The 16,488-nt window shown below is 40.7% G+C and overlaps 1 long non-coding RNA gene across 1 annotated transcript in view; it reads left to right on the forward strand.

The window, feature by feature from the left end:
* The window catches only part of LOC311518912, a 73,034-nt gene extending 61,192 nt beyond the window's left edge, over positions 1-11,842 (forward strand). Inside the window, exon 3 of the long non-coding RNA XR_014711138.1 lies at positions 11,736-11,842. This is a non-coding gene — a long non-coding RNA (uncharacterized lncRNA). The remainder of the gene's footprint in view (positions 1-11,735) is intronic.
* Positions 11,843-16,488: the final 4,646 nt, after the last annotated feature.

Genomic DNA, 16,488 nt, shown 5'->3' on the forward strand with positions numbered 1-16,488 from the left:
GCTGAACCTGCATATAGTCCACTTACAGTGCAAGCATCCCAAACGTAATCAAACAGCCTTCAACATAGTTAGCGAAGCTCCAGCACGCTATCAGGTGCGGTTCCAGCAGTCACTTGATCACAAGCTTTTTTCATGCCTGCCAATCACTGGCAACCCATCAGAAAAATGGAACCAGTTTAAATATGTGATTACTGACACAGCTAAATCAGGGCTAGGGCCAAAGAAAAGGGTATACCAGCATTGGTTCAACAAGGACATCTCCAAACTCTTAAGTACAAGCAGAAAGCATTTGTTGAATGGCAGAATGAACTCACTTCCAACTAAAAAAAACAGGTTTAAGTACTACAGAGTAAGGCCCAGTCTGAACTAAGGAGAATACAGGACAAGTGGTGGAAGAGGAAAGCTGCAGAAGTCCAGCATTACAGATACAAACAACGCAAAGATGTTCTTGGACTCTCTCCAAAGCAGTCTACGGACCATCTAAATTTGGCACAGCCCCCTTGAAGTCAGCAGATGGCACACCCCCGATCAAAGACGAGGAGGGAATCATACAGAGATGGGTTGAACACTTCAGTAGTCTACTCAATTGACCATCCACAGTCGTTGGGCGTGTCCTTGACCATTTACCTGAGAAATTGATCAAAAAGGATCTCTATCTCCCATCAGTTGAGGAGGTTATAAAAGCCTTAAAACAACTGAACTCTGGCAAAGCATCTGGAAAGGATGGTTTCCCAGAAGAATTGTTTAAAGGAGCAAGCCCAAAGGCTATCAAGGTGTTTCATGACATCCTGAGTAGCATTTGGTAGGAAGAAGAAATACCCCAAGACTTCAAAGGTGCTGCTATTGTATTACGGTTCAAAAACAAAAGCAGCAAAGCTGACTCTGGAAACTACAGAGGCATTGCTCTCCTCTGTACAGCAGGCAAAATACTAGCTTGCATTCTACTGAACAGACTAATTGCAAATATATCTGAGGAGAATCTGCCAGAAGCTCAGTGTGGTTTCAGACCAGACCAGGTTGTAGCACTATGGAGAGCTTTGTTGTAAAGCAGGTCCAGGAAAAAATGTGTAAAGCAGAATATGGACCTGTACGCAGTTTTCATCAATTTGACTAAAGCTTTAGATATGGTCAACAGAGAGGGTCTTTGGGCTATTCTACATAAACTGGACTGCCCACAAAGGTTCATGCACTCTCCTGTGGGCATGGAACAGATGGAGGATTTGTAAGTACTTGCCAGTGGTGACTTTTCTGATGCATTTGAAACTTCAAATGGAGTGAAGCAAGGCTGCACACTTGCTCCAGTGCTGTTCAACTTGTTCTTTGCTTGGGTTCTCAGTCATGCAACATGGGACTTGGATCAGGGGATATACATTTTGCTACCAACTCAAGGGCTCCCTCTTTGATCTTCCAAGACTCAATGCTAAAACCAAGATACTGGAGAGGCTTCTGGTCAAGGCACATTTTGCAGATGACTGTGCCTTGATGGCTCATAGACAAGACAGGTCTTCAGGTCATTGTGGATAGATTTTTCTAAAGCATCCCAGCTCTTTGGCATCACCATCAGTAAAACAGAGGTTTTGTTCCAACCAGCACCTCATTCCAATGCCCCAGCACCAACCAACCAAGGCACACAGTTGGAAAAAAAATGTGGATCAGTTCAAGTATTTGGGCAGTACCATTTCAAGTGATGGCTCCCTTGATAAGGAAATCTCATCCAGAATTAGTAAAGCCAGCCAGGTCCTTAGCAAACTTCGAGTAAAAGTTCTTAACCAACATAACATCAGTCTTTCTACCAAATTGAAGATCTATAGTGCAGTGGTTCAAACATCTCTCCTCTATGGATCTGAGATGTGGACTCTTCATAGACATCACATTAAACAGCTTGAGCAATTTCACATGCGCTGCCTCTACTCAATGAGCATTTGCTGGCAGGACAAAGTAACCAATATTAAGGTCCTTGAGAGAGCAAACACAACCAGCATTGAGGAAACATTGAGACCACAACTTAGGTGGACCGGGCATATCGGAATGGAACACCACAGTCTCCCAAAACAGGTCTTGTATGGGGGAGTTGAGTCAGGGCAAAAGAAAGAAGGGTCATCCGTATAAGCACTTCAAAGATCATTTGAAGATAAGTCTCCAGTGGGCTGGCATCAATCCCAAAGAACTTGAGCAAATGGCTCAGAACAGGACTCCCTGGCAGTCTCTGACAAGATCAGCATGTGACAAGTTTGAGCAGGATCTATGAAATTATCTCCAGGCTGCACGTGAAAGGCGCCAGAGCTGTACCGTCAAACATCATAGATACAGACTTCCCATGCCCTCAGTGCGGCTGACTCTGTGCATCAGGATTCAAACTGAAGAGACTCATGCGTTATGTGACATGGTCAGGCCAGATGGCTACAGGAGAGTGACAGAAGACAGATACCTTACCCAGGGAAGTGGGACCTACTTAACCTGGGGCTAATATAACAGGGAAGGTTCCAGAACAATCAGGAACTTTCTGGAAACTAAGGCACAGGCTGATTAGAACACCTGCAGCCAATCAAGAAGCTGCCAGAATCAATTAAGACAGGCAGGCTAATCAGGGCACCTGGGTTTAAAAAGGAGCTCACTTCAGTTTGTGGTGTGCATGGGAGGAGCTGGGAGCAAGACTCACAAGAGGCTGAGAGAGAAGGTGTACTACTGGAAGACTGAAGTACAAGCATTATCAGATATCAGGAGGAAGGTCCTGTGATGAAAATAAAGGTGTTGGGAGGAGGCCATGGGGAAGTAGCCCAGGGAGTTGTAGCTGTCATGCAGCTGTTACAGAAGCCATTGTAGACACTGCAACACAGAGGGCCCTGGGCTGGAACCCAGAGTAGAGGGCAGGCCTGGGTTCCCCTCCATTCCCAATTCCCTACTTGATACTGGAGGAGTTGAACTGGACTATGGGTTTCACCAGAGGGGAAGGTCTTTGGCCTGTTCCCCGATCCACTAGGTGAATCAGCAGAGACTGTGGGGATTGTTCTTCCTTTTCCCCATGCTGGCTGGTGATGAGGCTAACTGAGTGAGCGGCAGATTTGAGCCACAAAAGTGGCCAAACTGAGGGCTGCGTGAACCTCTGAGGCGAGCAAATCTGCCAATAAGCACAGGACCCACCAAGGCAGAGAAGGAACTTTGTCACAGTAGCCATATATGAGAACTGCGACACTATCGTCAGTCAGCAATGGACTACCAATAATATCGTAAAATAATGTTGGTCAGAATCTCAGTTGTACATCTTCAATTTCTCTCAAGATAGCTACTTATCCCTCACAGAGCCTGATCTAGCTCCCATGGAAGTCAGTGGGAAAACTCATATTGACTTTAACAGGAGTTGGAGCAGGCCCTCAGAAAGCCAGGCAGATGCAGTGGAGTGTACCAGCGAGCTATCTACAGGCTCTTACAACAGTGTTAGGGCCTTGTGTAGGAACAGATTCTAAGAATGTGTAATCTTTTATGATACTTTAGGGCAGTGGTTCCCAAACTTGTTCTGCCGCTTGTGCGGAGAAAGCCTCTGGCGGACTGGGTCGGTTTGTTTACCTGCCACGTCCGTAGGTTCAGCTGATCGCGGCTCCCAGTGCCCGCAGTTCGCTGCTCCAGGCCAATGGGAACTGCTGGAAGCAGTGTGGGCTGAGGGACGTACTGACCGCAGCTTCCAGCAGCTCCCATTGGCCTGGAGCAGCGAACTGCGGGCACTGGGAGCAGTGATCAGCCAAACCTGCGGCACAGCAGGTAAACAAACCGGCCTAAGTTCGGGAACCACTGCTTTAGGGAGATTTTTTTTTTCTTACACAAAGGCAAGAAATGAACAGACCTAGACTTACTGGCGGCTATATTCTCTGGTTTTCAAGAGTGGACAACTGACTGTTTCTCACCCCAGAGGAATAGAATCTGCATATGGCTTGTAAACCTTTAACAGCTTCCTTGAACAAGAGTTTTAGATGCAAAAGCATGTTTCTGTGCCCCTGTTCCACCAGTGCTAAACTAATGGCAGTTTCTCCTCCTGTGCTGATTATGCAGAACAGCAGTCAGTCAGCTCTTTCATTGGCACCATTCAGCTAGCCAAACTCTACCCCTTTCAGTCATGCCTCAGTCTCACTCTTTGCTACCTGGAAGCAGGAAGCACATTATAGCCATTAGCATTTTTTAAAAAAAACCTTATTTTATCACTAGTTTTTGATAGACTTGATCTGAATGATTAAACTCAATTAGAAATTGTCTTAAGTACTTTTTGAAATGCTATTGTCTATCAGACAGAGTTTTATCTTATAAGCAAAAGTCTAATGAAATAACCTTCAATGCATCTGATGAACCAGAGGGATTGTTTATAGGAAGGATCAAGGTAGGTAATGCTAAATATAGGAAAGTATAACTTTCCTTTCTGTGGACACATTGCCTTGGCATGGAAGAAGAAAATAATCAAGCTAACAGAATGTGGCCAGAACAACTTGAATCAATGTCATGAAAGCCCTAAAGATATTATTTACTGCTTTTGTAGAAGTCTAGAGGCTAGATGCTCAATTAATATTCATCCTCTCTTGAAATGCAATCTCTTTTAGTGCTCAGGAAAGGCAGTATTTGCATCATGGACCCCAGGTGCTAGGAGATAAAGTGGTGAAACGGGTCACCTCCAACTACTGTATTTCCATATGAATGCTGATCTATAATTTCCAAATCTCAAATATTTGAAGTGTGAGTGGGTTACAGTAGCTAGAACATTCAGTGAATGTCTCTTAACTTAATGGGAAAACAAAAGGAGTTATTGAAAGCTGAAAATATCCCTCATTGTGAGGCCATTAGTCTCCTAGGCATTTTGATAATGCTGGGTGGAACAAAGCCAATACAGCAGAAGAACCTGAAGTGAAATCAAAGTCTGACATAGATGAAGTGAATGGTTGAAAGGACAGCACTGGGGAGATTGTTCACGGCACTACTCTTCATCCCCTTGGCAGACAGAGAAGCCAAGTCTGTTCACATCCAATTTCAATTGAATGAATATGCATTCAGAACCAGTAGCTATGGGAAATCAGTGGACCTAATATTTTAAAAAAAACCTTTGAATTATATGGGACTCCACCTTTTTGTTCTTAAATTGCCACATTGATACAATAATTGTATACTACTGATCCTACGGCTGCTACTACTACTTTCACATTACAGTAGAACCTCAGTTACAAATAACCTCCATACCCGAGGTGTTCTTAACTCTGAAATATTCATAACTCTGAATAAAAAGTTATTGTTCTTTCAAAAGTTTCCTTATGAACACTGACAATAGAGCTTTGAAACTTTACTATGCATAAGAAAAATGCTGCTTTTAACCATCTAATTTAAATGAAACAAGCACAAACAATTTCCTTATGTTTTCAAATTTTTTTTAAACTTTCACTTTATTTTTTAGTAGTTCACATTTAACACAATAGTGTGCTGTATCTGCTTTATTTTATTTTTTTTGGTCTCTGCTGCTGCCTGATTATGTACTTCCGGTTTCAAATGAGGTGTGTGTGTGTGTGTGTGGTTGACTGGTCAGTTTGTAACTCTGATGTTCGTAACTGTGAGGTTCTATTGTACCTCACCCACTGATCTCTCTAATATCCTGGGACCAACGCTGTTACTGTAAGACTTCAAAAAACTAATAAACAGTAATAATCATCAGCCAGTGTAAATGAGTGTAGCTTCACAGACTGAAAGCTATGCTACCATTTACAACAGCTGAGGATCATCTGATACATTAGCCAGATATTATCCATGAAACAATAGTTTCAAATGTCCCCTAGGACTTTGTATTCTGGTTCACCTATGAGTACATTCATGAACTACTTCTGCCCCAGGAATGACATATATTCAGTCCCAAATAGGACTCCAGGAAAGAGCTGACCAAAATGTTTTGGATGAAACTTTTTTCCCACTAAAATAGCATATCTGATTCAACTAAAACATTTTGAAAATTTGTGTTATTTTGGCAAATCCATTTTGATCAAAACAAAAAACGAACAAAACATTTCAATTTCTCAGGCTAGCATTAGAACCGGATTTAAGTGCCATTGGAGGAGGAGACATTTTCCCCTGGCTCCCCAATAGCTCAGTAGTTAGGGAATTTACTGTGCCCAAGGAAAATCCAGTTCTGAATCCCTGTTCTGGAGCAAGGACCTGAACCTAGGTAATGTCCCCTTGGAGATGAATGCCCTAAACACTAGTCTCTTTCTCTGCCCCAGTGACTATTTCAGTATATTATAGCCCCAAACCTATTATTATTTTTCAAAACTGCCAGCAAACCAAAAAATTCACACCGCTCTACTCAAGAGGCCTGATCCTGTGTTCTTGTGTACTGAAGAATCCCACTGATATCAGTAGGAGATATGAGTATTCAAATAATGCAGGATGAGGCCCAAAGCAAATATAAAGCAAAGAGCCTGACTAAAACTATATGCTTTATCCAGCACTCTTTACCTTGGATCTTGAATCATTAGTTTTCACATCAGTGGGAGATTTGCATGAATAAGGACTACAGGATCAGGTGTAGGTTTGGAAGTCTGTAATGGTGCAGTCCTGGCCTCCTTGAAGTCAGCGACCAGGATTTTACCTGAGGGTTCTAAAGCATTTCTAGCAACCCCAAAGTTTACTCTGTTCTTCATGCTTCTACTTTGGGTAATCAATCATATAAATGGTAAAATATGGAGTGTGGCCTGAAAACCTGTGAAAGCATTTGAAGAGCTATGACTCTTCAGCATATATGACTGAAGGAAGCAGCTGGATGGTAGAAAGACAAATGGTGAGGGAGATTAAAAAATTTTTCTTCCTAATTGCTTAATTCAGAAAAGTACTTAAACACAGCACTCAATAGCTTAAGTTGAAGTCAGTGGGACTTAAGCATGTGCTTAAAGGTAAGCACATGCCAAAGTGCTGTGCTAAATCAAGGCTTAAGTCATCTAGAAGTACTTTATTGCTTATTTGTGCCTATTGGCAGCATAGCATAATTCAAGCAATGCCTCATTTATAACACAGGAATGAGAAAAACAGAAGAATTTCTTCTAATTTAGGAGAGAGTGGGAAGAAGGGTTAGAGCATCTTAAAACTGTGGATGCTATGTATACCAGTATATTCATTTGGAAGTTTGTCAAGGTTTCTACCCCACTCTGAACTCTAGGGTACAGATGGGGGGACCTGCATGAAAGACCCCCTAATTTATTCTTACCAGCTTAGGTTAAAAACTTCCTCAAGGTACAAACTTTGCCTTGTCCTTGAACCCTATGCTGCCACCACCAAGCGTGTTAAATAAAGAACAAGGAAAGAGCCCACTTGGAGACATCTTCCCCCCCCCAAAATATCCCCCCAAGCCCTACACCCCCTTTCCTGGGGAAGGCTTGATAAAAATCGTCACCAATTTGCATAGGTGAACACAGACCCAAACCCTTGGGTCTTAAGAACAATGAAAAAGTAATCAGGTTCTTAGAAGAAGAATTTTAATTAAAGAAAAAGTAAAAGAATCACCTCTGTAAAATCAGGATGGTAAATACCTTCCAGAGTAATCAGATTCAAAACATAGAGAATCCCTCTAAGCAAAACCTTAAATTACAAAAAGACACAAAAGCAGGAATATACATTCCATTCAGCACAACCTATTTTACCAGCCATTAAACAAAAAGAAATCTAATGCATTTCTAGGTAGATTGCTTACTAACTTTTTACAGGAGTTCTGAAGAGCATTCCTGATCTGTTCCCGGCAAAAGCATCACACAGACAGACAGACAGACAGACCCTTTGTTCTCCCCTCTCCAGCTTTGAAAGTATCTTGTCTCCTCATTGGTCATTTTGGTCAGGTGCCAGCAAGGTTATTTTAGCTTCTTAACCCTTTATAGGTGAAGGGGTTTTGCCTCTGGCCAAGAGGGATTTTATAGTTCTGTATACAGAAAGGTGGTTACCCTTCCCTTTATATTTATGACAAAGTTAAATTGGAAAATGCCATCATTTTTAATAGTTAAATAGAAAAGCTTTGGGGAATAAACCCAGTTGTGGGAACAATGGTCTCTTGCCATAAACAGATAAATGTTGCTGAAATTTTCTCTAATCCAGAGGGATTGGTTATTCTGTTTTAACATGGATGTTTGCCTCAGTTTATCCTTGATTAGGATTTTGCTTTTCTTTGAACAAATTCTTGAAAAGAGATAGAAAAGTGATACTGAAGAAACTGAACATATTAGATAAGAAAACACTTGTGGCAGTCTAAGAAAAGAAACTTTTTATACTTTTCCATATGAGATAAATGATAGTTCCAGGTTTGACAGCCATTCAAACAGAAAAAAAGTTTAGGAACATACTCAAACAATAAAAAAGAGGAAATAAATTTTAGAATTTATCAATAAAACAAACATTTGACTGTACATCTTCTACATAAAGGCAGCAGATCAGGTTGTTCTGGAGGGCAGAGTTTTTTATATAGGACTGAAACCAATGGAAACTGAACTCCTCCATTCACTGAAAATGTAAGATCTTGGGGTGGCTTATTTATTCCTGTTTCATTGTTCATGTACTAAAAAAGAATTAGATGAGACTCAAATCGGAATTCTCAGTGTTCTGATGCTTTCCTGTCTCCCTTTCACTCTAGGTCGCTTTGTTTCCCTCTTTTTAAAAAATGCCTTTTATTGACATTGAAAAAAACATTTTTCTCAAATGCTTCTCAAGATTTTCTTAGCTATATCTTCCTAGCAGGGTAGTTACAGGCACACTCTGTAAGGGTTCCATTTCTATTAGTATCACAGAGATAAATTTTACAGACTTAGTAATCACAATCTCATTTCTCTCTTACAGGGGGGTTTGTTTCTCAAGCAATTTTCTTGTAATCTCATCTTTTCATTTTGCTGTTTTTCATTATTGCTCCTAAATGTTCTGATTGGACAGACACCAATGAGAAATCCAACCCCCCCCCCCTTCTCATGATCTCTTACAGTAGGGTGTGCTTTTTATTTATTTATTTATTTTGGAGGGGGGTTATGTACAAAGTGAGGTTTTTATTATATTGGTATCATTATAGTGGTTTTTTGCTATGATTATTTTACAGTACTCTACTGTCATTGCATATGGGGACTAGAGGACAGGGTCACTTTAAAACTTGGTATTACACTATTTAAATTCCTAAAAAAGATTTTTTTCACCATTACTTGATATATTTTCCTTTTTCTCTGTGATATATAGAAAAGATAAGAATGAGAAATGTTACTTGGGCTTTAGTTTAGACTGGAAGGACTGTTTACATGGCAATTTGTCTTACAGCAATCCTTGCTTAGATTTCCTGTTATTCTAAGTAGTGATGGGAAAGCTAGAAAAAAAATTGGAAAAAAAATCATAGTTATAAATGATATAAATCCATTTTAAAGCTGGCAACAATTTCTCTTTTAAAATAAGGGCATTACTAATAGCTCTTTTTTTTTCTTAAAGAGCCACTGTTCCAGTCCCATAAGATACCTTTTCCTCTCTGCATCCAGCTATTTATGAAGGAAATGGATGAGTGAGGAGAAAAATAAGTGGTCACCATAGCTGAGCATGGAAAACAGCCAGGGATCTGAAAGAGAATGGGCTGGGTGTTTAAGGGCATGTGCCTAATTTGTGCCTGTAAAACACCAAGACTGCATGCAGAAGTTGGGTGCCTATGTTCTGTACATATGCAGTAGTTAGTTTGCACACTCAAAGTATTTCATGTTCAAAATAAGTAGGTGCAAGTGTGCTTGCCCAATTACTTGTGACTATCTTTGACTATCTGATCCACTGTGCCTAGCTTGTACTGTGTGACCTATGTCTATACTATTCATCTGTTTTTCTGATTTTTAAAGTTTAACTAAGCTTATGATCTAGTTTAATCTTAGAGTTTCAAATTCATTTTAGTTTGTGTGATTTTTCTTTTGGCCATTTTCCTTCTTGCCATTCCACTAGAAGAGATCACCCAGTAATAGGCAAAATGGCCCATCTTGAAGAGGATATTTGGGAATTGTTAAACCTATTTAAACAACTATGAATGTAAAATTGGAAGGTGGACATTACCCAATTTATCCATTAGTATTTGGGGACTAGACCAAAGCAGAGAAAACACTGGATTCAAACAGGTTTCTGATCTATTGGGTTTGGCGAAGGCCAATGCAATACTCAAATGCTAATTTGAAGCTTAAAACTTGAAATCAGGATATAAGAATGAGCAGCTGAGCACATGAAAGACTAAATGAAAGGAGTCACTTGGCATTGCTGTGGCTGAGTTGGGTTTAAATAAGGCTGGGAGGAATTGATAGTACCGCATTTATTTTCAGTTGAATTCTCTTCAATGCTTTTTCTTAGTTTTTTTTTAAGGCAGATTTTATTGGCATAATACAAAGGTTAATCTGTATTCTCTATGGAGACACTTAAATTGGACTAACTGATGATGGGCAATTCAGACAGCAGAAGCCTGAACTCTGATCTCAGGGAAGTTGGAGTAAGGAGTTGAAAACCCCTGGAGTACCTGGACAACAAAAAGAGAAGTTGTAACCTCTAGCTACAAACTGTGGTGAAAAGGGGCTGACACAGCCAGTGTGGGTATGGGGTGAGCCACATGACCTGAAGGCTGTTAAACATTCTGACAGGATCTAAACCCTATTCTTTGGGGCAAATCAATGGAATAAGGATTGTACTAATGCTGGTAGAGTCAATGGAATCCTGAGAAAACCAAACAATTCTTCTTATTGTAAGCCCCTTTTACCAGAGGGGCCTCTGAACTTTATTGGGAGTGTTCCCGTTGGGAAGATTCTGTGTGCTGCAATCTAGCCTTATAGACTACAACTCCTGTGATGCCTTGGGGAAAGAGTGAGAGACTTCCTCTTCCAGGGAGTGCAGGTGGTGTCCTCCATTTATTTTTGGGGAGAGGAGTGAGATTGCTAGTGTGGAGCTCTGTCCATACCAGGAGCTACTGCTAGGAAGCCAGAAGCTACTGTGGAGAGCCTTCTGGGGCTTTGATCGAGCAGAACGCTTCAGACGTGGTTGGTGGCTTTCCTGGAGCCAGGGCAAAGACTATTGCTGTGCCTAGATCTGAATGAGATGGGCCTGCAGTGAAGGTACTGTGAGTAACCCCCACCCTTATTTGGGAAAGTACTTGCAAGGGAAGGGGCACAGCAGAGAGACTGAATCTGAGGAGAGGCAGAGTGATCTTCCCACCAAACCAGGACCCAGAGCTGCTGACGTTTGGTGGGGCCGGCTCCAATCATCAGAGGGGTTGTGCAGCTTGTTGCCTTGGCTGGACTGATAGAGAGAACCAACAGAGTGCTGTCTCCAGCTGCAGATCTTCAAGCTCACCCATGCAAGGGTTTATGACTCTGAAATCCAGAGGAGTGTACACTCTGGGGCAGAGTAAATGGTGCCAGTGTAAATGCCAGTTAAGTTTTATTTATTACTGTTTATTATATTTGTTAGTTGATTTTATTCAACTGCCCCTGTGGATTTAAATTAGTAGGGACATTTAATCCTAGTTGGTTGTACCCTGTTTCTTTAAGTTAAGTAAAGGTGTGCTAACTCTAATTTAAGTATATTGGATGTATATTATTTATAATTGGTATTTTTGAGTGAGACCCATGCCACAGATTATTATTTATTATTATTGTAAGGGGTTTATTCCCGGAGATTCCCAAGGCATGCCAATAAGTGTGTACAGGGGCCAGCCAGGTGGAGGCACTGACAATTTTAAATTCCTTTAGGAGGAAAAGGACTGCAGTAGAGGAGTGGATAAAGGATTCCCAGCTATCCAACATCACCACTGGGATACTCAGGATCTCTTTTAATGTCAACATCAGGCGCCCAGGTACACAGGTGAGTGTTGTCTGCTCCCGTGTAACCCGGGAAGGAGGGTTACATTATAAAAGAACTCTGAGGTTACTACCCAAAATATGCATCAGTCATTTAATGCCAAGTTCTAAAAACTCAGGGGGCTGATGTTGGAACCAAATTTCTTGCCAATTTTTATGTCACTAAATGAACGTAATATTAACTGATTAATCTAAAATGACAAATGAAAACAAAACAACCCCTCAACCAAAACACAACTTTTCAATCTTTTTCAGGGACATCTCCTGCATGATATTCTAGAAGGAAAATTAAATCTTACATGCTTAACAGTTTATCATTTGAATCTTATTTGTTGTCTTAGTTTGTTATAATCTTTGAAAAATGAATATGAGATAGCATGTTCAATAACATTCTGACCCCATCTGCTTCCTCCCTGTGCATGCGCATAGAGACATATACACTGTATGGAATACTTCAGACTCCACTGATGATGTTTTTGTCCAGGCTCATGACTGTTCAATGCATATACAGAGAGTTGGTCAAAAGTGTTAAGAAATAAAGCTCACTGTGTTCTTCATTTTTAAAAACAAAATGTCTGCATTCATTTGAATGACAGGGGAGAGATTAGTCTTGTGTCTTCTCAGGAAAGAGATTAATTTTCTAATATCTTTTTAGGGAGATATTCTCAGAAAGTAATATTAAAATTCCACTTAGCTTCAGTGCTCACAACAGACAGCAAGCAACCCACCAGATAAATCTCACAATGTGCATCCAAAACAAATTCTTCACATTGGGTAGGTCTTCACTGAAGAGTTAATCTGGGTTCTTATGCAGATTTTGGCATTAGGCTCACCCATCCACTGCCCCTCCCACCGTCCACACAGGAAAACCTCCAACTAAGGCTTGGAGGTACTTTCAGCTCATTTTGGCTAACTCCTTGTGGGTAAAACTCAGGTTCTGCTTTAACCTGAGGTGAAACCCATCCACTTTGCAGCAAGGATGCAGGCAAACTCCCTTCAGTGCAGATAGTCCTCTGATGCCCTTCTCACATTTCCCCTGGAAAGACAGACAACACAATTGTCTGGGAAAAAATCCTAGTACATCTCCGGACAAAGCACCATGTGACATGTCTCTGGACACATACGGGCGAACACCAAACCAGTGAGGACACAGTAGTGGGTGTAGGGCTTTGCTATGGGGTTACTCACACGTGGTCTAGGTTAACATGAGTGCTCAGACTTGGGTGCCAATTCAGGTTAACTGTGCAGTGTAGATCACATGTAACATATATGTCTCTGATACAGCCAAAAACTGAAGCTCGATATCTTGAATCCTAGACCAGTGCCTGAACGACAAGCTCATTCGTGCTCTCCTCCCCATCAAGAAGGATGTATACCCTCTTTAAAACCAATATGTAGAATGGTTGCACTGGTTTGCTCGAGAAGTATTAGGCATAGCTTTAAAATGCAAACTTTTGTTATGAACAGTGAAAAATTAACACCAGAAAAATCTTTCCAACAGCAGAAGCATTATTTTCCTGTTCTTCCTGTGAGGTGCCTTATGAAAAATAAATTGGGAAAACAATGGATAAGAAAATTAGTCTGACAGAAAAACCAGAAAAAAAGAGGAGCTGTAGGCAATATGCCACATTAGTTTTAAAAAAACAACAAAAAAAAAAACCAGGCACATTGCTCTCTAATTACAGACTTCTGAATCTGGAGGAATCTGCAGCTATGGCAGTGTAGGAGAATTGAAGAGGTGCTAACTGAATGTTTGGTACAAGAATCACCCTGCCAGCTCAGAATAGTTCAGTCTATTGTCCAAATGAGCTACAAGACCCACTTTGCTTCTTATTTGAAAAGGATCATTGTGCATTCCCAGCTAGCACATGCTGCTGACTTCAACATATAACTAACCACGCCCCCATTCAGTAGACCACACCCTCTAAAGAGGGACATGCTGTGCCAAATGGTACAGTAACCAGGCTCACACATACCAAAATTCTTTTTAATGCTAAGTGCAGTAGAGATCATCTTTCGCCCATCTATATACTCAATTAACCCAACACAGCAGAAGACAGGGGTTTTCCAGGCATTTCCCTTCCCAGCTGCCACCCCTCTTTGGTTTTAAACCACTAAGCAAAGGAATTTTGCTATTGCATTCTGTTGGATGAGGTCAGGCCCCAAATTTTAAGGCGTTGTTTCGTATCTTAAAAGAAAATCTGTGTATTTGCTGTACTAAAGCAAGATTCTCCTCTCTGTAATGGATTTCTTTTCAAAGCTAGAAAACTGGAAGAGAGAGGGGTCAGGAAAAGACCCATCTCTTGTTCTGTTAATATTTTTTAAGTGCTCATATATAGCACTTACATTTTCTGCTACAGAAATAAATTCTCTGCCCTATCACCAGGATAGAAGAAAAAACGTTTCTGGGTTAACACCACATGTGGAAACCCAGGGCCTGACCTAGAGAGGTGCTTAGCATCCTCAACTTCTACTGAGACCAATGCTTGGAGCAAGCATCTGATTCTGCAAGAAACTCACTTGCCCTCAACACACCATCACATCACTGACCGTTAGAACTGTAAGAATTTTCATCCTCAGATTTACTGTTTACTATTCCATTTGTATCTTTCTTTGGATATTACTCAATTTGGCCAATAAAAATATACTGGTCACCTGATTTTTGGTTTTCATATGCTAGAACAATGTTGCTGCATCTGAATTCACAACACTGCAAGGGAACTGCATATGAAATTTCAAACAAATAAAAGTTTCCTTGGGTCAAATCCTGAGCCGCATCCTCTTTGCAACCACTGAGAGCCCTGATCATAGCAGAAGCATGTGGATCTAAAACTCTTAAATCAGGTGTGCCCCCCCCCCACCAAAAAAAAACACCACAACATGGCAATGAGTACAACTTCACAAGAGCTCTCTGCACCCCATGTCTACACAGGGACATTTTGGGGGCATGGCTGATAGATCCATGATTGCACAGATCGACCAGCCATTCCCCACTCTGAGGCTAAGCATCAGCAAATATGTTGCATGGCAAAAGAGTTGTAGTATTCTTTGAAGTAACAGATACAACTGTATTTTAAAATGTGATTGAAAAGAGTTTGCTGGTGCAGGGCTTAAGACTTGTATGTTTCTGTTGTCTTAATGCTAGATTTTGACATATAAATCTTTGTGAAATATGTCTGATCTACAAGAAAAGCAAATGCAATTTGAGCTTAGGCTGCAGCCATCCTTCAGAGAAGAATGTTTTAAGCTTATTTTTTCTAGCTGTGTGACACTATTGACCTTTAAGAAGGGACAGAAAGATTAATGTTGTAATTGGAGCTTGGTCTTTGGAAAATTTACAGTATTGTGCACTGAAAAGTCATGGTGAGTAACTCAGAGTTCTAAGTATGCTGCATTTATTAATGCTGCTGTTTTAGCTCTGTAAGGCTAATAGAGGTAGTATAATGAACCATAAATGGCTAAATTAAAGAGTGCAGTTTTAGTATATATTGCCTTTCATATTATGTCTAATTGTGCATAAGTGGCTAATAGTCATAAATCTTTGGTCCAAAATCTCATTATGAATATGAATTTGTTCCAGGACAAAATGCTACATGCAAGGCCTGTAACCTGTTGGCTTTTCAAAATGCTACATCCTACAATGCTTTATACAGGGTACAGTGTGTCTGTCAGGGTACAGTGTGTCACAGCGTCAAGCCCAAGTGAGACCCAGACCTGCTCCTGTTAAAAATATATACATTCTGCTCAAAGCTGTACAGTAACCCTATTGTAAGGTATAATGGTTTTCACCAGTCCTCTAGAGCCCAGGTGGTGATAGATACGCCAGGTGTTTTGTCCATTTGGTAGTACCAATAATATTAATTCTAAGAAAGGATTCTGGCTGTGTGGTGGTAATTATTTTTCTCAATTTTCTTTTTTCTTGGTGTTCTTTATTATGTTACATTAACTATTGGTGCAACTTTCCTCCTTCATAGCACTAGATTTCACCACTGAGCCATCTAGCAACCGTCATTTGCCATCTCAGCATAATCATAGCTTATTCAATGGGCAGCAACTACTTCAGAAGAATGGATTTAATTCAAAATCCATGCTGTTTTTCTCTTACATTGTACTCATTACCTCCCACCAACCTCAGCCCCAAATATTGTGTTTTCTTTCTTTTTCATTTGCTTAAAAATTAGGGCTTGACCCTGGAAGCCTTACTTACATGCAGGTCAAATTAATCCCTTTGCGCAGAGCCAGCAGAAGGGCTGTGTACCACTTACGTTCCACTAAAGCCTAATTTTGAGTAGACTTCAATGGTGACATTAATCTTTGTCGCTACTTAAAAATCCTTATTGCCACACAGCTAGATCAATAAAATTCAAATTCATCTCTGAAGGATGGCTGTAGCCAAAACCCAAATTGCATTTTTTTGAAGAGGCTTTTTCCTTAGGCTAGAAATATTTCACAGAGATTCATTATGTCTAAGCTTAGCATTAAGAAAACTGAAACATACATGCCTCGAGGCCAGCACTAGTTACATCAGTAAGGAAGTCATGGTTGGGTCCTTGATTAGGACAAATCCAAGGTTCCCCACCACCCCTGAACTTCCAGTGTCGTCTTTCCCATTTTGAGCCATATTTTCTGAGGTAGAATCAAATTG

This window comes from Lepidochelys olivacea, assembly GCF_965140295.1.
Source record: "Lepidochelys olivacea isolate rLepOli2 genome assembly, chromosome: 3".
Taxonomy (NCBI): Eukaryota; Metazoa; Chordata; order Testudines; family Cheloniidae; genus Lepidochelys; species Lepidochelys olivacea.